The 21973-nt window shown below is 38.6% G+C and overlaps 1 long non-coding RNA gene across 1 annotated transcript in view; it reads right to left on the bottom strand.

The window, feature by feature from the left end:
• Positions 1-2571: 2571 nt before the first annotated feature.
• Positions 2572-21973, bottom strand: part of LOC128812959 (uncharacterized) — a 103373-nt gene continuing 83971 nt past the window's right edge. The window contains exon 3 of the long non-coding RNA XR_008438883.1: positions 2572-2650. This is a non-coding gene — a long non-coding RNA (uncharacterized LOC128812959). The remainder of the gene's footprint in view (positions 2651-21973) is intronic.

The following is a 21973-nucleotide window of genomic DNA, read 5'->3' as shown; positions in this document are numbered from 1 at the left end:
AATCAGAACAGTGTGAAGTTCTCTTCAAGGAGAAAATCCTCTGGTGTGGTCCATTTTTCTGCTGTAGTTAAATATTCTTGGGCTGATTCAGCATCTGGGCTGATGAGCTGGCCCCTGGAAGCTCCTGCTTTGGTTGCTCTGGAGGAGGCTGGAGGGGCAGCACAGTGGAAAGTTCCTCTCCTCACAGAGGACATGCACAGGCCACCCTTGCCAGGGCACAGTCTCCTGACTCCCTTGCTTGGCTCAGTGCACTGCCTCTGCTCCTGCCCATAGAAGATTCATTCTCTTAAATTTCATATTTATCACTTTCCATAACCAGGTTTCTCTACTAAGGTAATACTATAGTCAAACAAATGTAAAGGTGGTGAGGATAGAGATTGAAATAACTGAAAAGGTCTTTTTTACTCAGTGTGGTGAAAGGGGATATTATACAAACAGATGTCTTTTTTTAGTGCACCTATTATAGAGTCATGCCACTCTTTGCTGAATGCATACCTATAAGATGGTGCGTGTGCAATAAAACCCTTGGTTTATTAAGCATTTTTTTCTATTCTGCTATGTCAGTCTAAATTCACTTTGAAGGCAGGAATGATGGAATTGTTCAATATATTGTGTGCACAAGGTTGTGACCTCTGCAATCAGGCCCAGAAACACCACTGTCTGCTTACTATTGGGGCAGTTGAAATGAATGATGAGGTAGCCTCATAAAACATTGTACTAAATCTGATGCCTCTGAATATGCAGTACTTGAGCATTTCTACACTCTTCCTAACTTCTAAAATATTTACAACCTCTGTAGGACTTAAAAAATGAAAATTGAATATACTGTTTTTACTGAACATCTTGTTTCTAAACAAGGTCTTAATCCTGCCAGAGCTCAAATGGGTGAATGGCCTTGTCCTTGTAAAAAAATGTGCCACTGATTTCTGCATCCATTTGTGTTTGTGTTTTGCAGGAGACATCCTGGAATTGTTATTGTGTCATCCAGCAGGAACGCAAGGTACATCTGCCTGAGTGCTGTGGAGGACACGTCTCTACAATGAGGCACATCCTAACTGGGGGAGGAGGGGAGAATGCTTTTGTTTTAAAAGAGGGACAGAAGAAACACCCTCAACAATAAATCTGAGACCCCAAATACTCTGCTCTTCACATAAGATCCTCTGTTTGAAGACTGACCCAGCCAAGCTGGAACATCTAAAGCTGTCATCACTCTGTATTTCCACACTTACTGAACTTACTTTCTTTGTTCTCTGTAACATGTGCAACTAGAATTATATCAGCCACCACAACAGTCTTTTCCTTTCATCAGCTCTGTGGCAGCAGCTCTGCCTCCCTTCTGTGCTGTTACTAGCGGGGTAGCTCCAAATAATTGTTTCTTTTCCACACACAGCAAAGGCCTATACAGCTTCAGCAGGGTCCATGAAATGGGAATAAACAAACAGAAAGTCCATTTGTTGAAGTTTTATCATTGGTGCCTCTTATTCTGCAAAACATTTAAGCACCACACTTTTACTAAAGCTGCTGTGAATATTCATTCTGTGCTTAGGGGTGAACACAGTTCATCAGACCCCTGTATTAACACCACAGCTTTAACTCACTTACAGAACTTGAAAACTTTCCCAGCAGGACCCTTTGAACAGGTGTAATTTATATAATACTTTAAAAAAATAAAGCTTTATTTGTTGCTACCTTGAAGGTACAGGGCCTTGAGGAAAATGTGTTTACATGGTGAAAGGCCAAGCTTAACCACTCCATGCTCCAGGAAGGGAAAGCTGTCACCGAGTTGGGAAAAGCCAGGCTGTCCCACTCACAAAATGTTGTCTTTGTTCTCTACATGAATCAATTTGTATCTGCTGATAACCCACTTCTTTCCAAGGATTTCAGGTTTAGGATTCCCTTTGATGCCAGACTCACTGCTGGAAACAGTAAACCACTCTCACTTTGATGGAGCTACAATTATTCCCTCTAGTCAGCTATTTGATTGTTTCTGCTAAAAATCTTATGTCACCGTTTTATTTTAGGTAGGCTTCCCCTCCATCCTTTCTGATTTAAACCATGCCAGTCAAAAGTTACAAATCAGATAGCCCAAGAGGCATGCAATGTTTTCATATAAAATATGCATAAATTCATCCTTCCCCATAACATGTGTAACTGAAATTATATCAGTGACCCCAGCAACCATTTTTCCTTTCATCACCTCCCTCTCCAGCACCTCTGCTTCCCATCTGTGTTATCACCAGCAGCGTAGCTGTGGTGCCTCTGACAGAGTCATGGGAGCACAGGAACCACCACTCCCAAGGCTAGAGGTTTCTTGGTCTGAACACGTGTTGGTGCCAACACTTGTGAGGGTTTCAGCCTGTCTGGGGCACAGGAGTGTTAGATCAGGCAGCTCAGCCTGGTAATGGTAACCTAAGCTACCAGCAGCAGGGAGGCGTTTGTGGTGTGCTTTGCTTCGAGCAGCGCTCAGAGCCTGTGACACTGTCTGACACTGACTGATTAAGATACAGGTACTGTGGTGCTGTCAGGAAAGAAGAAAGAGGACTTGCCGTGCTGTTGTTGCTCATGGATCTCCAGCAGGGCAGCAGCCAGACACCAGTGCACAGCAGCGTCGTGCTCTTCCACCTCTTCAGAGAATTACTTTCCAGTCAGGCTGAGGAGATGAAGAACACATCTGGTTTTTAACACAGCCTGTCCCTACACACAGACTCCAAAGTCTGTGTATCACAGGTGATCAAATCCTCATGACTGGGGAGGGGACTGTGAGAGGAGATGAGGGAGATGTGAGAAGAACAAAAATATGAACTCAATAATGGGCCTTACCAGGAAACCATTCAGAAGGCTGCTCCTGACTGCAGCAAACAAGACCAGGTCCTAACAGAGAAAGAAACAGAGCTACCTAGTTTTGCTGCAAATATAGATATAATCTTCCCTTTCTCCACAGCTTTTACTTGCCATCTGTAAAAACCGGACATTCAAATTTCTCCCTGATTTCAATTTTCTGGGTATCCCCAAAGCCCAGACTACACTACTAGTGGGAATGGAGAAAAGGATTACTTTGCCAGGCAGCCTAAGACATGGGACTAGAATTTTAGATCTATTTAGTTTAATTCTCAGGGCTTTCCCCAGTACAAAAATGCAGGGTTTCCCAATGTACCTTTTCATCTCATCTCACAAATGATGAAATAATCATTTCCCTTCTCTCTGAGGGTGATGGGAAACCCTCAAAAAGACTAACATATGTGGAGTCGAGACATGGGGACACTCTTGAGCTCAGGCTCACATTTTTGGCCTTCTGGAGTCACTTCTCCATAAAGCCCATGCAGGTAGGAAGGCAAGAAGGAATATAGAAAGTCTCAGAGAAATCTTTGCAGACCTGACATTCCCTTACTCATTTGTGTGCCAAACCATGCCAAAGGCATGTTTCTGTCACCTGTTTGCTGACAGAACTGTCCTTGTCCTCTACAAAGCAGAGGAACCTGGAAAGATTCTTATCTTCCTTCCACCACAGAGGAGGCAACTTGGCTTCCAGGAACCTCTATTCTCTACAACAACCAGGCTCTTTTCATCTTGACTTTCTTAATAAGTATTTAGAGGGCAGTTCACGTTTTCCCTTCTGCTCTTTGTAACAGAGCTGATTATTTCTAAGGTCAGGTGGCTCCATGAGCTAATTAATATTCACAGGTAGCAGTAAGAAATAAGTACAAACCTCATGTCTCTCCTCAGCTTTAATTACAATATCAGTGCTGTCAAATTCCATGTGGATACACCTCCCGCATCAGCTCCAAACAATTTCAGATGTGTATACAGGATTCACAGCATCTTTAACTCATGATCTTCTGTCATTACCATATAATTACTCTAATGCATCTTTACTGTGCAATGCCCACCAGAAGTAACAACCGTGGAGAGCCTCGTATGACAGAATAGAGACATCAATGTGGAATTTCTGCTTACAGGGACCTGCAGCATTCCTTGCAGTCCCATTATTCAACATTTCTGAGCAACCTGACTCCTACCTGCCTCCCTTCCTTCTCTAAATTTACTTCATGAAACATTCATGTCATTCGAGCACTGAGAAGCCCCAGGTGGCACTGAAATCCCTGTGGGAATGTAGCACAAGTCAATGAAGTGGCAATAAATTGTCTCACCTTGATCAGCTCTGTGGATATAGAGGAAGGTGAGTCAGGGAAGAGCAGCTGTATTATGCACCTTGCTGTGCTATGGGTGAGGATCTGGGCCTTGTGTAGACATGGGAAAAGAGGTTTAGAGAAATTTGACAGAAAATGCAATGCTGACTACTTAAGTTAGCAAATATCCCTCAATTAAGTGCTGGTGGAGGTCAGATACAAAAGTCAGTTAGAGAGAACTGGGCAAGCTTCAAAGGGTCTTTGTGGCAAAAAGCTGAAGGATGAGACAGTGCAATAACCTGGGAAATGACAAGCCATGGAGATTATTTTAGCCTTTCATTTCTACCACTATAGAAAATGAAGAACAAAGTACACATTATAAAGACATAAAATGGGATGAATTTTTGAACCTCTGTAAGGATTTTTAAAGAAGAACTAGCTTCAGACATATCTCACAATGCCCTATGGGAAGTATTCCTGTGCCTTTGCAGAGATTTACAAAACTCTCTCAGTATATCAATTCCATCAGTCCTTTTACTTTTCTTAAATGGCAATAATTTTAAACTGAATAATAGCATCTGTATTTGTTGCATTTGGCTTTCTATGTGATAACAGGCACTATGATTAAAACATATGTTATCAAGACTTGAAAAAGACAGTTAAACAGGAATGGCATTACATTGTCACCTATCCAAATTGTAATTGGTATTTAATTGTAGCTCTGCAAGCAAACACAAAAAGACAAACAACAAAGAAACCTCTGCTCTGATTGAAAGCAATTAAGAGAGGAAAACCCAAGAGAGCTAATATATGAAGTTTCAGGGAGGAAGTATTCCTTCCCTGAAATGCAAAGGCCCTTCTTGAATCTGAGATAGGTAAAGCATGGGAATAGTGCAGCTGTTTCTGGGAAGTTGCCTTTTGAGTGGAAATGGAAATTAAAAGCTGCCAGGCAGATTTTTATCTCTCTTGTCAAATTTATATTGTGTATGTTTGCTGATGTTCTGTAATATCCCAGTTAGCTCTGTTGTTTGCATATTAACTGTTTTGTGTCCCAGATGCTCATACAAGAATCATAAATATTTTGTGAAAGCTATAACCATCACTTTCAACAGTATTATTTTTTTTTCCCTAAACAGCTTTCCCTCTGTTCTTGCAGAAGACTCAAAGAATCCCTGAAGAACTACTTTAGGATGGGCTTTTTCACCATCAGCTGGTAGGGACACACAGGAAGCCATTCCTGAGAAAAAAGACTTCCACAACAATCACTGTGCATCTAAACCCAGTGAGTTTGTCTTTAGGGCTATGCTGTTCCCAGCCATGGAGAGATGGAGCTGAGGCAGTTTCAGGGGAGCTGGAATCTAGCACATTCTGAGTGCCTGGATCCAGGCCTTGGCTCTCCCCAGGGGTACCTGAGTGAGAATGAGGGGGAAGTGTAGTTCACACATGGAATATGCAGAGTTCACACATGGAACTGGACAGAGACCTTGACAATGGATAGGGTTTGTGGTTTCACAGGGCATCATCTCTAATTATCAGGAAGGTTCCCTGGTTCAGCTCCAGAATGGAAAAGGAAAATATTTTTATCTACTTTAACATCATACTGGCACTGTCAGATGATTCATGGGCTCTGGAGAACACAGACATTACCAGCTCAGCACATTTGTGTACCAATCACCATTTGTCATATGTGAGTACTTCCCACAGTCCTAAAAAGGGATTTGTTTTCTGTATTATTTGCAGGAAATGTAACAAACTCCACACTGAATAGCAAAAAAAAAACCCAACACTTGATTGTTTTATCGAATAGTTGCCTATTTACTTGGCAAAACTTCACTTTAGGATTTTTTTTATGGTGTCTAATAAAAGGACCCCCACAGCTGTCTTCTCTGTGGAGAAAAGCTGTCGACATCCAGTATAATTTTCTGCATATTGAGTGAAGTACTTGAAAGTCCCAGATCCATTTTAATATGTGAGCTGCTCTCCCATTTGTATGCAGCTGGAGAGAGTAGTTTTACCCTCATTTTAAAAAGCCATATGATGGATTTCTTTCTTTAAACAAATACTGTCTGAAACTTTGCTTTCTTCTCGCTCTTTCCCCCAGCATACACCTTTCCTCTCTTGTTAGGCACCAGTGTGCTGAAATCACTGCACAGTGCTGACATCTCACTCGTTATACATAAAATGATGCCACACCATTTCTTTTTTGATGTCTCTGTGCATGATCTGCTGGAATAATTCCCAGATTAACTGTTTATTAATCAGTTTTGGCAAAACAGTTGGTGAGGAAATTCCATTACACTGTCTTGAATAAGGTCTTTACTATCCTTTTCTGAGTTTTCTGATTCTGGGTATTGACAGTTTCCAATCCTTCCAATGCAATCCTGGCCTGAGCTCTCTCCAATCCTGATCCTGCAAGCACTTTGCCACACAGCACTAGGCAGTAGTGCTCAGTCCTTGCACAGCTATTAACTCTGATGCAATGAAATGTTGTTGTTATGGGTTTCAGGGAGCATGTTTAACATCCACAGCTATTTCTAATGATTCTGTCAAGAGGAAGGATTATAGCTCTGAAAGCACAGGGAGGTTTTGTGTAACAGTCACAAAGCTTTGAACTCTGCACACACCATGACTGAACATACTGTTCATGTGCTTCAACACAGCCTGACACTGCAAAAGTCATGGTTGAAAAACAGGATATCTGAAGGTTGCAGAACATTTCATGGCTCTAGTGTAAACAATACAACACCAAGGATTAAGTGCCAAACATTATTAACCTCCCAGTGTGGATATGCCACATCTCATAGGCTGAGAATGACTCACTCAAACAACCTCAGATGGCAAACCCCCAGGCAGGCAGGTTTGGAGTGATGCTACCAATTCAGCATGGAGCATGTGGTTCAAGGAGCAGGTACTGAGTAATTCTCCAGAGAGTGCTTGCAGATGCTCTCACCCAAATTCAAGATTTCTGCTCCATATTTTTGTTTTGAATGAAAATAAAATAGTAGATTCTCAAATTTTGCAATGGTATTAAAATTCCGAAAATTTTACATTGGAAAAAAAGAGACTGTTTTATTGCTGATCATTTTGTCTGAAACAAATGGAGCTAACTGTAAAAATCTTGGATGAACCTGGAAACAGGAACCCTTATGAAAGCAGCAGAACTGAGAGCCTCACAGTTCTTGGGATTGCTTGTTTCTCACCTACCAACAGAGTAGGAACCTCAGAAATATGGACATTCACTTCAACCAGCAATATTGGAATTTACAGTGACCACTGCTGGAGGAGCAAAAGAACGAACCACTACTGGGGAAACTTTCTTAGGGCTTCCAGGTTTCCACCTCCACTGGCTGGGGATTGGGGTAGGAATTAAGGTATCCAAATTTTTGAAGAAAGGAGTCAAAGCTGCAGAAGACCCAGCTTGGATCAGAGATCTCAGATATTCAGGGTTTCCAACTCTACCAAAGATACCTGGAAGATATGTGAGCTTCAAGGTTCAGCTCCTAGTTGAGCTTCAGGAAACTTGCTCAGTCCCCTGGAATTGGACAAAGGCCATACAAAATCCAACAGAAAAGCTCAGAGACCTGTAGAATTTCTTGTGATATATTTTTGATCTCAGTAACTCAGCATTTTCTAATGAAGTAGTGCTTACTGGAAAGTTTTTGCCTATTTCCATTTGGGAAGACATTATTCAGATGGACATGACACGTTTTGGATGACATGAGAGAATTAAGTTTAGTCTTCTTGCCAAATTCCATCCTGGCAGATAATTTCTTACCTATTTAAATCCACCTCATATTAGCAGAGCACATTTTTTTTAGCTCTCATTCTGTCTTGCAGCTCTTGTACTGTTAAATATTATCCACATTTCATCCCCCGTGTAGTTGCTTTTCACCAAATTTAGTCCCAGGTTAGAGTATGGGATCTGTATATGGAACTGGGAGCTCTGGGGGTCTCTAAAATCACCTGTGCTACTGCAAGAACATCAGTGCCACATGAAGGATTATTTTTAGTACTGGAGAAGTTTTTGCAGAGCAGGATGTGATCCCACACAGAATGGAACCAGTCTGATGTCAAATTATTTTATGCCATTGTGGCACATGACTGCATTACAGAGTAGCTCTTGTATTTTTCTATCTCCTCAGGAACATTCATTCCTACAGTGGGGATCCTGCATTGATTCCAATGAAGACCCAGGCCCCTATTGTGCTAGGCACTATAGCAACAGACAGTAAAAGGCAGTTCCTAAAGACCTTTCTATCTAAACAGACAAGACATTGCCAGAGATTTATTCTTCCATTTATAACAGTTATGAAACAACTTCGATGAAGAATAAAAAATGCAATGAATAGGACGTGATGATCCCAGCTGTGGGATGGATCCACGTGGAGGTGGGAAACCCCAGACCAGTAAAATCATCGAGGGGTATAATCCTGAACCAGCTGAAGTAATGTGAGAACTCCTGCAGACTCTACTGGGAGCCAGGATTCCCCCCTCTGTTCCCGTTTCACCAGGTGCCTGCACACATAACACAGTGCAGAGCTGTAGTGATATTTCCAAATTCCCTGGCACTACAAGCAGAGTTGCAGCATGGTCCCACTGCTCCCATCAGGGGGATGAGCCTGGGCAGAGCCTGCTGCTGTCACTGTGCCTGTGATGCCACGGTGCTGTGTGAGCACAGGCACAGCCCTGCTGCACGGGCTGCCTGCAGAGCTGCCTCGGAGCAGCTAACTGGGAGAGGGCTCACAAGCTGCCCAGGTTCACTGGTCTGTCACCAAATCACTGACCTACCACAGATAGTAAGCTGAATGATTTATTATGGTCTGCAGCACTCCATGGCCTCCAGTGCAGGGGCTATTCAGGTGACAGTGAACCCCCTGAACATACTGTGTTTCTTGCTGCAAATCCTCTCTCTAAGGGATACAGACTAAAAATATTCCTGAGGTACAGCTCGTAAACAGATATATTCCCTATTCTGATCTTGCTGATGTTCTGTGCTGTTTTTTACTTAAATTGCATAGCTCCCCAGCACTAATAGGAGACTCTGGTAAATTTTTTCTTTTCTTTTGGAAGCAATGAATGCACAATAAAGCAGAGATGGTAATGATTTAAAAGATGCAGGTCTCTTTTCTGGACATTCTGACTATGAATATAATATAATAGAGGTTAGAATGATGCTTGTTTCTACCCCTGAGTCTATCATAAGATTAACAGTCTTTATTATTTTGCAGAACAAGCAGTAGCGCCTCATCAAGGGTATAATCACCTCAGTCAAAAAACAAACAAGCATTTACTTAAGGTGCTAAAAATATAGTTGAGAAACCTTCGATCTCAAGCCGTGTGATAAAATAGACTGTGTTGACTGAGCAAATCAGCAGATGCTGCTGTGCCGGCTCCTTCACCCTAACAATGCTTGCCTTTTTCTCTCCCCACCAAATTTAGAGATGATGTCAGTGTAGCCAACCCCAGGAGTTCAAAAATCAGAAGACAAACCAAAATAGAATCACAGTGCTGATATCAAAGCCATGGCAGTTATTGAAACTGAAGCGGATGATTTGGGGGGTCAGCCTTTAGAGTTTTTAATTCATAGCAGACAGCCTTCTCCCTTCCAGTCGTCTGCTCAGTTCTCCTGCCTGTCTGATATGCCCTATTTCAGAGTGAGAGACAACACTGGACAATGGGAAGCACAATGGATTGGGGATCTATTTAAAGTATATATAAAGCTCAATTCTCCACCATATGGAGAGCCTTAATCCTGCAAATACCTTCCCTGAATGCTCAGCTTCATTCATACAAGCAGCCCCATGGAAGCCAGTGGGGGTCCTCTTGTACCTGAAGTTTGCCCCTTATTACTATTGCACGTCAGAAATGTTGGTCTGCATCACAATATTAAGAATCAGCTAAGAAGGAAGAGATCTGTTGCTCAGTTTTCTCTGTGATCTTGGGCAAGTCTTGATTCATTCTATATCCCAGCTTCCTGCTCTTTAAAAGGGGTAGAATTTATCTCTACAAGGAACTTGGAAGCCTCCAGACAAAAGATAATAAATGCAGAAAATTAATACATTGTCTCTTTCTGATGTAAATTGATTTCTAGATAACACAGCTGGAAAGAATGCTTAAAAATCAAAAGTATGTAATAATTAAATCTCCTAATAAAACCAATCTCCTAGAAATGAACTTAATCCACCATGGACCAAGTCTGACTGAGCAGCTGAGAGAAGCAGAGAACATTCTTAGTGCTGAGAAGACACGCTTACCTCTCATTTCACCCACTGGAACTTTTGCACTTCAACCGGAAAACAGAGCCCTCTTCTAAAAAGAGCAGTTCCTGCTAGCCAGGAACTTGCTTGATAAACTCATACAGGAGTTTATCAAGATGTAAACTTTTAGTTTAATTTTTTTTCTACCCAAAATATCAAATTCCTCTGTAATTTAAATTAAAATAATTGATTCTATTTTAAAGTTTAGTCTGAATGTAAAGTCTGATATTTTGAAGCAGCAGTAGCATGTTATGATGCAACAGTTTGTTGGGAAAGTACTCAAAATAATGGGAGACTTTCGTCCTTTATTAAACATTTGAAATTACTAACAGATACTACCTTAGAGCTGCTTAATTTAAAGAGGCAAACTGGTGCATTTTGTTAATTAGACCATTAAAAAACTCATTTATGTGTAAATAAGTCTAGGTCATTAAATCATAATGTACAGTGTCAACGTGAAACTTCAAACTTTCTAGTTATGTTAAATGGCCCTAAAAATTAATTAAAAATAGAATCAGCATCAAAGAACTTATTTCCCCCTCCTATTTTTAAATAAAAAAGACGTATTTGTAGTAATAAAAATACTACTTCTGCTCAGTCCTCCAGTCACACATTCTCTTTGTCTACAAGACTTTGTTTAAACTTAGAAGTACAACACCTATGTGTTGATATCAATGATCTATTTGAATATTTTTAAAACACAGCAAAAAATAGCACTGATGTCACTAATTTTCACAATAGCAAGAACAGGCTATTTCAGTGAAATCACATATTATAAATTAGCAGCATAACAAGGCACAATGAGTCAATAATGTTATTTGGCACAGCTGTAAAAGCAAGGCTAAAAGGTTGTCTTCTGTTAAGGTTTGTGAGTATTACAGTTACAAAGTCATATGCTCAATTGCTCATAGCTTTATGACAAAGGATGTATTTAGATTGAAAACCTCTAGGAAATTTCCAAGATTCTCAGGCTGATTTTAGAAAACATCAGGAAAAAATGTAAAAAACTTTTCTGAAAGTTCAGCTGTTTCCAGGAACAGAATAAAAGCTGTCCCACTTGATTCCAGAGAGATACTGGCAGAAGTTGTTGCCAAGACACTGAAGACAGAATTGAGAGGAACTGGAACTGGGCAGTAGAATGCAGGAGAGAGAGGGGCTGAGTGGTCAGTGAAATGCTGCAAGAGAAGCCTGTGCATCCTGGACAGCTGAATAAAATGAAACTGAACTGGGGGCAGAAAAGGGCACAGGAGATAATGGTGGGATGGAAGAGACACCACAGAGGACAGCAGAGAGTGCAGCCTAGGGAAATGGCCTGTGCCCACTCCAGTCTGGAGTGCAAATCCCAAGGATGCCAGAATCCCAACACTCATGTAAAAACAATCAGTAATTATCATTTCCATACCCACAGGTCACAGATTCAAACATAAAATAGTAATGGTGAAGATACTGATTTTCCTTTGTATACCCTTTAATGAACAGGTAAAATTCCTTTCTTTTCCAGATGCCTAAAATCAAGAGGATGCAGAAATGCCAGTTCTGTGTGCTCTTAACCAGGCTTGCAATGCTGACATAACACATGGGGGGAAGGAAGAAAGATAGAACAGTGAAAATCATGTGAAGGCTCTAAGGAGAAGGGATGCTTTTGAGATAGTAGCAGTGACACCAGGTGAACTGTAATGAGTAACTCCCACTGCCAGGAATGCTGTCCAGCCTCGGCAGGAACATTCTCTGCATTCAGTACAGGACTCTATTTGCTTCCTGACTTAGGGACTGGTTGATAGATAGACATATAAAAATCAGGGTGTTTAAAAATACAAAAATACTTGAATTGTTTTGAATTTTCTTGATTCACTTGAGCACACTACACTAACAAAAGACACAAGCTTTGCCTTTCATGCAGACTGGATTCTTGCTTTGTAGATAACAATCTGCCCAGCAGTAGATGACTGACAAGAATCTTTTCACTGAAGGACTGCATTAAATATGGGTGTTCCTGCTCAAATCCAATATATGTAAATTATTCATGTTATATATGAAACCATATTACAGTTATAGAGGAGAAGTGATTGCTCCCACTGTACGCATTCTTTGGAGTTGTGTGACGTGCACAATTAAGCACGACACAAGAAAATTCATAAAAGAATATTTAAATATACCTTAGGAAGCCACTAAATTTTCTGATAGTTTTATAGAAGGAAAACTAATTGCATCCGCACAATACAACAGTTTTGTAAGGCTTGAGCTCATCAATGCTTTTACTTTTTTCCCTGGTAAACATTTAAAACAGTTTATTTAAATTGATTAAAAAAATCAGAAATGACTGAATGTTTTGAATACATTAAGGTTTCTTCCATTTTAGGTATACTTGTTCCTACTGACTTTCTGCAATATCAGCAATGCATAGAAATTCTTGACCTATCAAGGTGGCATCAGCGTGGATAATAACAGGCAATTATTCTTACAAAGACCTTGCACTTTTTCTAAGACTTAAAGTCAAACCTATTATATAAAATAATACATTGAAATCACTAAAAATTCTTCTGACATACACAATCAAGTTTGTTATACTGAATATATTTGGTTTTTCTAAGAGGTTTTCATCTGTAATGGTATACACACCCTCTGAATGCATTCATATAATTATAAGAAATTCTGTCTTGGAAATTTTCCTAGTGTTCAGAAATGTGCAGAAAGAACCAAATAAATACTTTATTCTGTTGTGACTTGTCCAATTATCTGGTGGGGCATTATGAGTGACAGGCTACAGTTAGTAGGCTGAAATGGTTGAATTTCACACTGCTTTGATGTTTTCTTAAGTGGCTTTCTGACAAATTGTACTAGATGTACAAAATCCCATATGGAGTCTGCTGGATTATATGATCTTGCTTTACAATTTATCCAAAAGAATATTTTGCTAAAGCAATTTAATTCCTTGTTAAATTGGAAACAACAATGATGCTACTGATCCATTTACACACCAAGTTCAAGTTTCTTATTTAAAACACTGTGGAGCACTTAAATTGGAAGTCTTTGTTCCCCTTGGACAGGTGAAGATTGATTCCAGTGGTCTCCCAAACAGACTAAAAATAAGGATAGTTGAGATTGACAACTTTTCATTGGTATGAGCAAGAGAAGAGTCAGATTATTCTTTGCCAAGCTGTATGACTATGGAGCACCATCCTAATATTTCTAGCTCTCTTCCCACTTCACTATTGATATTGTGACAGGATTTGTAATACCATTAGGCTGTGTTGCCAAGAGCAATTCTTTGAAAGAGTGTGACACTGAATATAGGCTCTGGCAAATGATGCCTTCAGTTAGAAAGTATTAATGTGACAGAACTCTTCCCAAACCTTTTGCAGAGAATATGTCTTGACCAAAAAGTGACAAAAGAGAAAATAGTGCTTAAACCTGTGCAACATTGCATTGAGACAGAAAAATCTCTGCTGAAAATGCCTTTTTGTGCAAGAATTGATCTCACTGTCATTTTTAGTAATGTAAATCACAAAGAACCATTGAAATCAGTGGGAACTACAGCAGTATAAATCAGGTGTCATGAATAACAAAGTTGTAAGATATTGTTATTGGGTCACTTAGTTCTGCTCCATAGTTTTATTTTAGCTCTAACATTTATCAGCTTTGCTTGTCCATACCAACTCTTACAATCGAAATATTTTCTGCAGTTTGGCAACAATGGGTATTCTGGACTGGGTATTCACAGAGCAAGTAATAGAGAATTTGTCATAATGGGTCAATTTCCTGTTCTACAGCTCCTCTCATACTTAATGTGTCTACTTTATATACCCATAAAATATCTAACTGACTTTGAAATGACAGTAGGAAAAAGAAAGGAGTGTTCCCTTTCCATCATATTTCTCTGACACATGAGATTTGATGATCTGCATTATCACAGCCACAAATAGGATTAGCAAACACCTTACCCAGCTCCATTGCATACAGACAGGTTATCTGCCATGGAAATTTCCATGGGCTAATTACTTTCTCCATTAAAAAAAATTCTGTTCCTGCTACTTCCTATTCTTCCCCCCCAAAAAAATTTTAGGATGAGAATCTCCATGGTATGAAGTAGTAAATGATCCAGAGGAGTGTCATTTTATAACTTCTGAATCTTTATAGTCTTTGAGATGGTCTGTATGTAAATCTTACTGTACATCTCATGGGCTCTGTCTCCTTTTTATGAGCATTCACAGTCAGTCTGTACATCAGTTGTCTTGACCAAAATTTTGAGTAACTCTTACAAAAATAGAAACACAGATCTTGAAAATGATCACTGTCATAGCATCAGGATGTCACGAAAGCAGAATAAAATGCAATCTTTCAGACTTCTAGGTATTATACTGTTCTCACTAGAAACTCAGCTCTTTTTGCTGTTTGTTTTTTTGGTGGTTTTTTGAGTTTGTTTTTTTTTTTTCCCTGTTTTAGGTTGTTTTTTTGCAGGGGGGGGAGGGGAGGTGGTGTTTTGATTTTTTTTTTCCTGTTTCTTTGTTAGTTAAAGAGTACCCCACAAAGACACAGTGCTGTTTTCCTGGGGCTTTGTTCCTCTGGAAATAATTTTATCTAGTAATAATTTATACTCTCTAAAAATACATCTCCAGTTGTGATCCAGTTTCTATTCTAATGCTGCTAATTTATGGAATTAGTATCACTACAGATGAAATTTATAATGCTGTATGTGATTATTGCTTCACTAATCACTATGTATTCCACTGCTAGCAGTATGCAAGATCATTAATACAGGATATGTATACACATTAAGCTTAATGGAGTTAAATGATGATATGGAAAGGCAGGATGGCTAATTAATGATCACACAAACAATTAGTACTCTTTCTTACTTAATTCACAAGCTGTTCTATGAGGGACTCCAGCCTTGCAGGGCAAAATTCAGTGCATTTCCTAATTACAAATAAGCTAGGGACTTGTGAAAGCGCAGAATACTTCTTAACCTTCTGTTAGTATAGATTGGTTTTAAGCTTCTCAACAAGATTTTTCCTGGTCAGAAGGTAATTTAAAAGAAAACTCTTTCTACTGTCTTTCCTGGTCACCTTTAAGATCGGACCTAGTCAAGTTTTGCATTTAAGAGACACTTAATGAAACAGTCTTAAATGGTCCTTAATTGGTTCATGTGAAACGTCTGTGTTGGTACTTAGTGCAGTACTGAATTTCACACTAAAGGCTTGTTTCTAGTAACCCCTAACTCATGCTGAGTATACCTCTCTCCCTTGTGCATAGTCTCATCATAGACTGATATTGCCAGAGTAATGGTCTTTCTCTGTTGTACAATTCTAAATCTTTTTCTCTGTAGTTTTTATAAAAGCACAAAATATCTTTTTTTCTAGATCTTCTAAATCTTTGGATTGATTAAATTAATTCTAACTTAATTCTACTATAGGGCAAGCTATAAAAAGCATCTGTGTGAATTAAAAACTTTACATTCACTATTTCCATTTTACATATAGACTTTAAAATAATAACTAGTGTCCTCTCAAATGCTATGGTTCATTCCTGTTAGAGGAAGACCTGTTGTGAGGCATAGAACTTCAAACAGTCCCTGTCACAAAATGATCAATGAGCCCACAGAGAATTCTATGGTAAAAGTTATTTTGGAAGTTGTCATTAAGTACCATCGTTTCCCTTTAATACAAGACAATGTCCATTATAACCAAAATATTGGGTGATCCATCCATTCAACAATCTTCTTGCAAATCACCTTTACTAGTCAATACCAAGAACCAAATTAAATAAATTTAAAACATTGAGTAGCTCTGAAGTTTCACATATGAGTACATTTAAATATCCTAATGATTCACCATTCAGTGCTTTTCATTAACTGAAAATGGCTCAATAACTTTTATTACCTAGAACAGTCCAATAATAATTTTAGGGTTTTGCGAGACAGTGCTGGCTCTGTAGGAACACATAACAAGAGATACAACTCTGTCAATACCAAGAACCAAATTAAATAAATTTAAAACATTGAGTAGCTCTGAAGTTTCACATATGAGTACATTTAAATATCCTAATGATTCACCATTCAGTGCTTTTCATTAACTGAAAATGGCTCAATAACTTTTATTACCTAGAACAGTCCAATAATAATTTTAGGGTTTTGCGAGACAGTGCTGGCTCTGTAGGAACACATAACAAGAGATACAACTCTGAGGTGTCTAATGATGTACAATTACCTTAAACATCTTCATCAAACCTTGGGTTTCATTAATGGGGTACTAGGCAGCCCACTACTGGAGTAATCCAGGCAACCAGCTTGGCCAAATAATGACTTCCACAATTAAAACAAAAACATCTTGATCACGCCATTCAAAATAATTCCAGGAAGATATAGTAAGCATAATATAGTAAGCATATACTCAGAACACCTGGAGAGCGTTGCTTTTCTACTGTCCCTTGGGCACAAATCAACTGGCAGCCAAAATACTAGTAATTAAATTTTTTTTTCATAATTTTTAATAATTTATGGATTATTATGGAGTTTTTCAAACTGCCTCTTGCATATTAAGCAGAAATGTTTAAAAATGCTTTAAAAAAGTTTCATATGTTTTCCAGGGACTTCTTCTGCAGGTGTTCTTGCTGAAGAAGGTTAACTTGGCAAACTAAAAATAGCAACAATTAAGTTGTGTTCCACAACTTATGGACAAAAAGAAAACAATGTAACAAAACCAAGCATGAGAATTGGGATATGGAACTGTGTTGGGGACTGCTACTTGACTGCACCTGTAAACATATAAATAAAATATAAATGTATAGAATGAAAACAAGAAGTGTGTTATTTACTGTTGATTTTCAAGGCAGTGATGATAATGATAACTGCGATTTGAAATGCTTTTCATTATTTGAGTAAAGTTTAAATAACTACTTTATGGTCATTCTTCTACCAATTCACTAACTGATTTGAACAAATTTCATTTCAATATGAACCTTGTCATTTGATATATGCCATAGAAAGGAAGAAGAGAAAGAGTTGAGGAAATATAAATGTCTCATTTTGAAGAATTATAACTCACTCTTCCAGCAGAACGTGTCATGATTAAGTAGTAATGATCACTTTGAACCATTACTCTGTGTGCTCATCTGCCAGCAGAGATTTAAACCACTTTCATGTCATATAATGGTAAATTATTCTGGCAATTCTATTAGTGTTTTATTTCCCACATAACTCCACTACATTCTAGAAAAAATAGTTTTTCTCATTCTGATCAAATCTAAACACTCTTGTATGGTTTACTTGATTGACTATGATAGTCTATTATTAAAAAAAATCTACTGAGAATTTGTAATCAGATAATCATTGACCCAACTGACTTAAATGCTTCAGACAGAGCTGTTAATATCTGCTAGGTCAGTGCAGATGCTCTGCCTGTGCCATTAACTCATAAAGTAACTCCTCTTTGAATCTGCTTAAAACCTATTAGGAAAACTAAAAAAAATCCTTTCCTGGGGAATTCCAAGCTGATATCTTATGTCTAATTCACTCCACGATGCAAAAAAAGAAAACCTGAATATTCCCACATGAGACTTAAATAGAGTGATATCACAGGAGAGAGCTGAGGAGCTGAGTAACACTATGGAAATTCCACCTGGTTTAAACTCATTCTGTGCTGAAGACAATTGAAACTGGTTGAGGTTTCAACTGAGATGTTGAAGGTATTAAAAGAAATGATTGTGGGATGTGGGAGTATAGAAAGCACATTCCCATCAATTCTATATGTGATTCAAATATCCCAAGCCACAATTCATGAAAATTGTCCCTTTTTATGTAATCCATCGAGAAGAGATTGACTCCATCACAAGTGCATCTCCCTCAACCTGAGGGCTGCTGCTTTGAGTCCATCATGGTCTGGGCCACCCTCCACTGGATCCACTGCACTTTGTCAATGTCCCTCTACATCTGGAGGGCCTGAACTGGGTGCAGTGTTTGAGAAACAGCCTCAGCAGAAGGGAGCAGACATTTCTAATGTAGCCCAATTTGGGATTTGTCTTATTCCTGCTAAGGGGCGCTGGCAGCTCTTGTCAGTCTTGCATCACTCCAAATCCTTCCCAGCAGGGCTGGCTGTCTCTTGGCCAACAGGTTCTTCATCTGTATCTGTACAAAATTTTGTGCTTCACTTTCTTCATATCTATTAGGTTTATGTCAGCCAGATTCTGAAGTTTTTCCAGATCCTTCTGCACTGATGCAGAGGCATTTTATGTTCCACCCCTATTAAGTATCATCTGTAATTCTGCCTACTGTCTATTTACCTGTATCATCCACACAACTGACAAGGACTTTTGACATGAGCAGGACTTTCTAAACCTCCTAAAATGAGCTATTGTTCATTTGTTTTCTGTATTCAGTAAAAATCAGAATCAGCATCTTTTATCTAGTGTGTAAATTTATACCACCCAATACACATGTACAAATTTTCCTATTCGTCATACACCATAGTCACATAGAGACAAATAAAACTGAATCACAATCTTGCCAATTTATAAGCTGTACCACTCAGATCCATCAAGACTGGGGCAATTCTAGGCATGTCATGATGTACAAAAGAGGAGCCTGCTGAATAACACTAGAGAATAAAACCTGTCCTTTCCTCCCAGGTTAGGCAGAAGGCAGGCAGGCAGGCATTTTCAGCATTGTGATTTTGGAGACAGGTACCTCAGATCCACCTGCTTCCTGAAGCTTGCCAGACCACTGCAGTTATTTTGCACAATTCTGTCACTTCAGCAAGCCAGCATGCAAATCCTCCCTGTTGCACCTTATGTGGACACACCTGCCCAGTTCAATGTCAAGCACAAAACAGAACAATGGGGGTTTCCTGTAGTCAAAAATAAAAGAGGACTTAAGCTTGAAATGTCTAGCCTTAGAATACCTTCCAAGATCTGTCTCTTGTGGCTATCTCAAATTCTGGCAAAGCTTGGTTTCTTACGAAATGATTTTATAAAAATCATTTTTATACAGCAGGAAATGGGAAGGATCTACACCTACCTAATCTATTTTAGTTATCAGTAAGCATTCATTAATATTAAAATGTCTATTTAGCATTCTTTTTCCAGTCTTACATCTTTTACAAAAGAGCTATATATTATAGAGCAAACAGATCTTTCCCACAAACACAACTTCTACAATAAAACCAATCTTATTTAATATAAAATTGCATGTAATTCATTAAATGTATACTAAAGGAGCATTTTAAGGCTTTTTTTTTTCCATAAGTGGCAGATGTTTTGAATAATAATCCATAAAATCCTCTGAATTCTAAAAAAGTGTATTTCATAAAACTTTCATTTAAATCTTTCATAGTGCTCAAACACACTGAACAGTGATAGTAGTAAAAAACTACTAGCAAACCATTAGAATTAACTGAAATAAAATTTGATTTTTAAAAATCATTTAGAAGGATAATATTTCTTCTCCCCATAGATCTCTTCACAACACTTTATGTATGCTAAACAAATGTAGCTACCTCCTGAATCACTGCAATTTCTGGTCCACAAACTGAAGTGCATGTAAATTTTTCTGAAAAAAAAAAACCAACATCTGCCCTTTAATGTGCCAGAGAATTTAATAGTTTCACCTTAAGAAAAAGAGAATCAGTCAAAATGACCTTATCCTTTTTATCATTAGATATCTTGGGGGAAGAAAATGAAACAACACAAATAAAATACGGTTTAGTGGAAAACTAACCATCTTTAAAAATATTGTCCCAATAGATCTTAGTTTGCAGTGGATGAGTAGTGCTAAAGGATGAAGACAAGAGCAAGCTATAAAACTGCTTCAATAACAGCCAATTAACCCCTGCTTGCTGCTGCAGCCCCTCTGCCAACTGTGCAATGTGCACTGGGACCGTGTAGCTCCAAGAATGAAGCAGTTAAATGAACACTGCCAGAATAATTACCCACTGAGACAATAACAGTCACTAATGCATATGCAGAACCAAATCTTGTGCTGCTTTGTGACTTTCAAAAACGGGATGTACAGTACAACAGAAGGTGTTTTCCAGTCATCTCCTGCTAATACCCCCAGGCTGGGAGACCTCTGGAAAGATATAAATCAGGCCTTGTTTATGTTAGGATATTGTATATGAATGATGGACACTTCTTCCTCTAAATTAACCCAACTCAGTGAAGAAAACCAAACTTATGGAGTCAGAGATGACTGGAAAATATTTTCCTTGTTAGAATTTTAATGTGAAGGTGTCACTTCTCTTCATTAAAGTTATTGAACTGGAATGCACTGCAAGAAAGCTAATGGCTTCAGTAAATGTTTTTGAAATGCTAACTTTTGTTTAAAAATCAGCCAAGTAGCATAAAATGCTTTGCTACACAGCAATTAATTTTAGGTGTGTATCACTTCCCACAATAATTCTACACCTTACATTTTCAAAATGTGCTTTCAGAAAGTCATGGCTCTGCCAAACCTGATTCTGATAAAGATTTTACTTCATGAAACTCCCACAAAAAAACGAGCTATGATGGCACTATATTCCTTCAGTCACAAGTAAATTATCCCCTCTTCTAGACACAATACAGCAGTGATTTAATTTTGTACAGCAGTACTATACAATAGAAAGTGGAAATAAATGAGTCTACAGGATGAATTGGTTCAGACAGAATTGCATTACATAGCCTTCTGATCAGGGTTTAAGAGCTGATTTATTGCCATGCATTGTCTACACATGGCACCTAGTTTGGAATATGTTAAAACTCAAGGAATTCCCTACCTATAGTTTTGAGTACCTTAAATTTGCATTTCATTTAATTTTAACCACTTTCATCTATAAATTACTCTCTGATATCATCTGGGTATTGGTAGAGTGCTACTTGCTGAGTCACTCATTTTCCCATTCATCAGACTCCTTGATTTCCATTTGCATTTTCATCTGTGCCCTCTCCATTATCTTCTCTGAGCAGTCCTGGATTTGGTGATGCACATAAATGATATGCTATTTGGTAAGTTGTCTGTAGTCTGAATCTAACATCTTACAATGCCTGAAAGAGTCTATATGGAGACAACAGAACAAATTTAAGTATTTGCTTTAATGTTTTGAAGCAGTCCAATTCTTCTTTACTTTACTAAAGGCTGATGAAAATCCATCAGCGATGCCTGAAAATGAAATGCACAGTCATTAAGTTGTGATTATACTGGAAACACCACAGCACCCAGAGACTGTACAACTAAGTATATACAGTAGAGCAAACAGACAAGGAAATTGCAATTAAACAAGGTTAATATTATGTTGGCTCTCGCTAATTTAATGCTGTCTACAGCAACAAATACAAGACTCTCTTGCCTCTGCTCCCTCACTGTTGAGATAGACAAGTCTCAGTTCTCAGAATACATAAGAATAGTTTGTGACTCACTTAGAAAAGTGAATGTGAATGAATTAATCTGGTGGGTATTTCCCTCCTACAGAACTCAAATACCATCTTCTCCCCTTGGATGTTTCAAGCTGACCCCATTTAGATCAATGGTACTTTATGTGTTTCCTACTTAGATCAATGACACCACATAAATGTGGCTGAAGGAATCAATTTCTTGGCACTTCTACACATATTTCACAGAGT

This window comes from Vidua macroura, chromosome 11 (genome assembly GCF_024509145.1).
Source record: "Vidua macroura isolate BioBank_ID:100142 chromosome 11, ASM2450914v1, whole genome shotgun sequence".
Classification (NCBI taxonomy): domain Eukaryota; kingdom Metazoa; phylum Chordata; class Aves; order Passeriformes; family Viduidae; genus Vidua; species Vidua macroura.
Note: the sequence above shows the minus strand (reverse complement) of the source record. Positions and strands in the feature narration are given on the sequence as shown.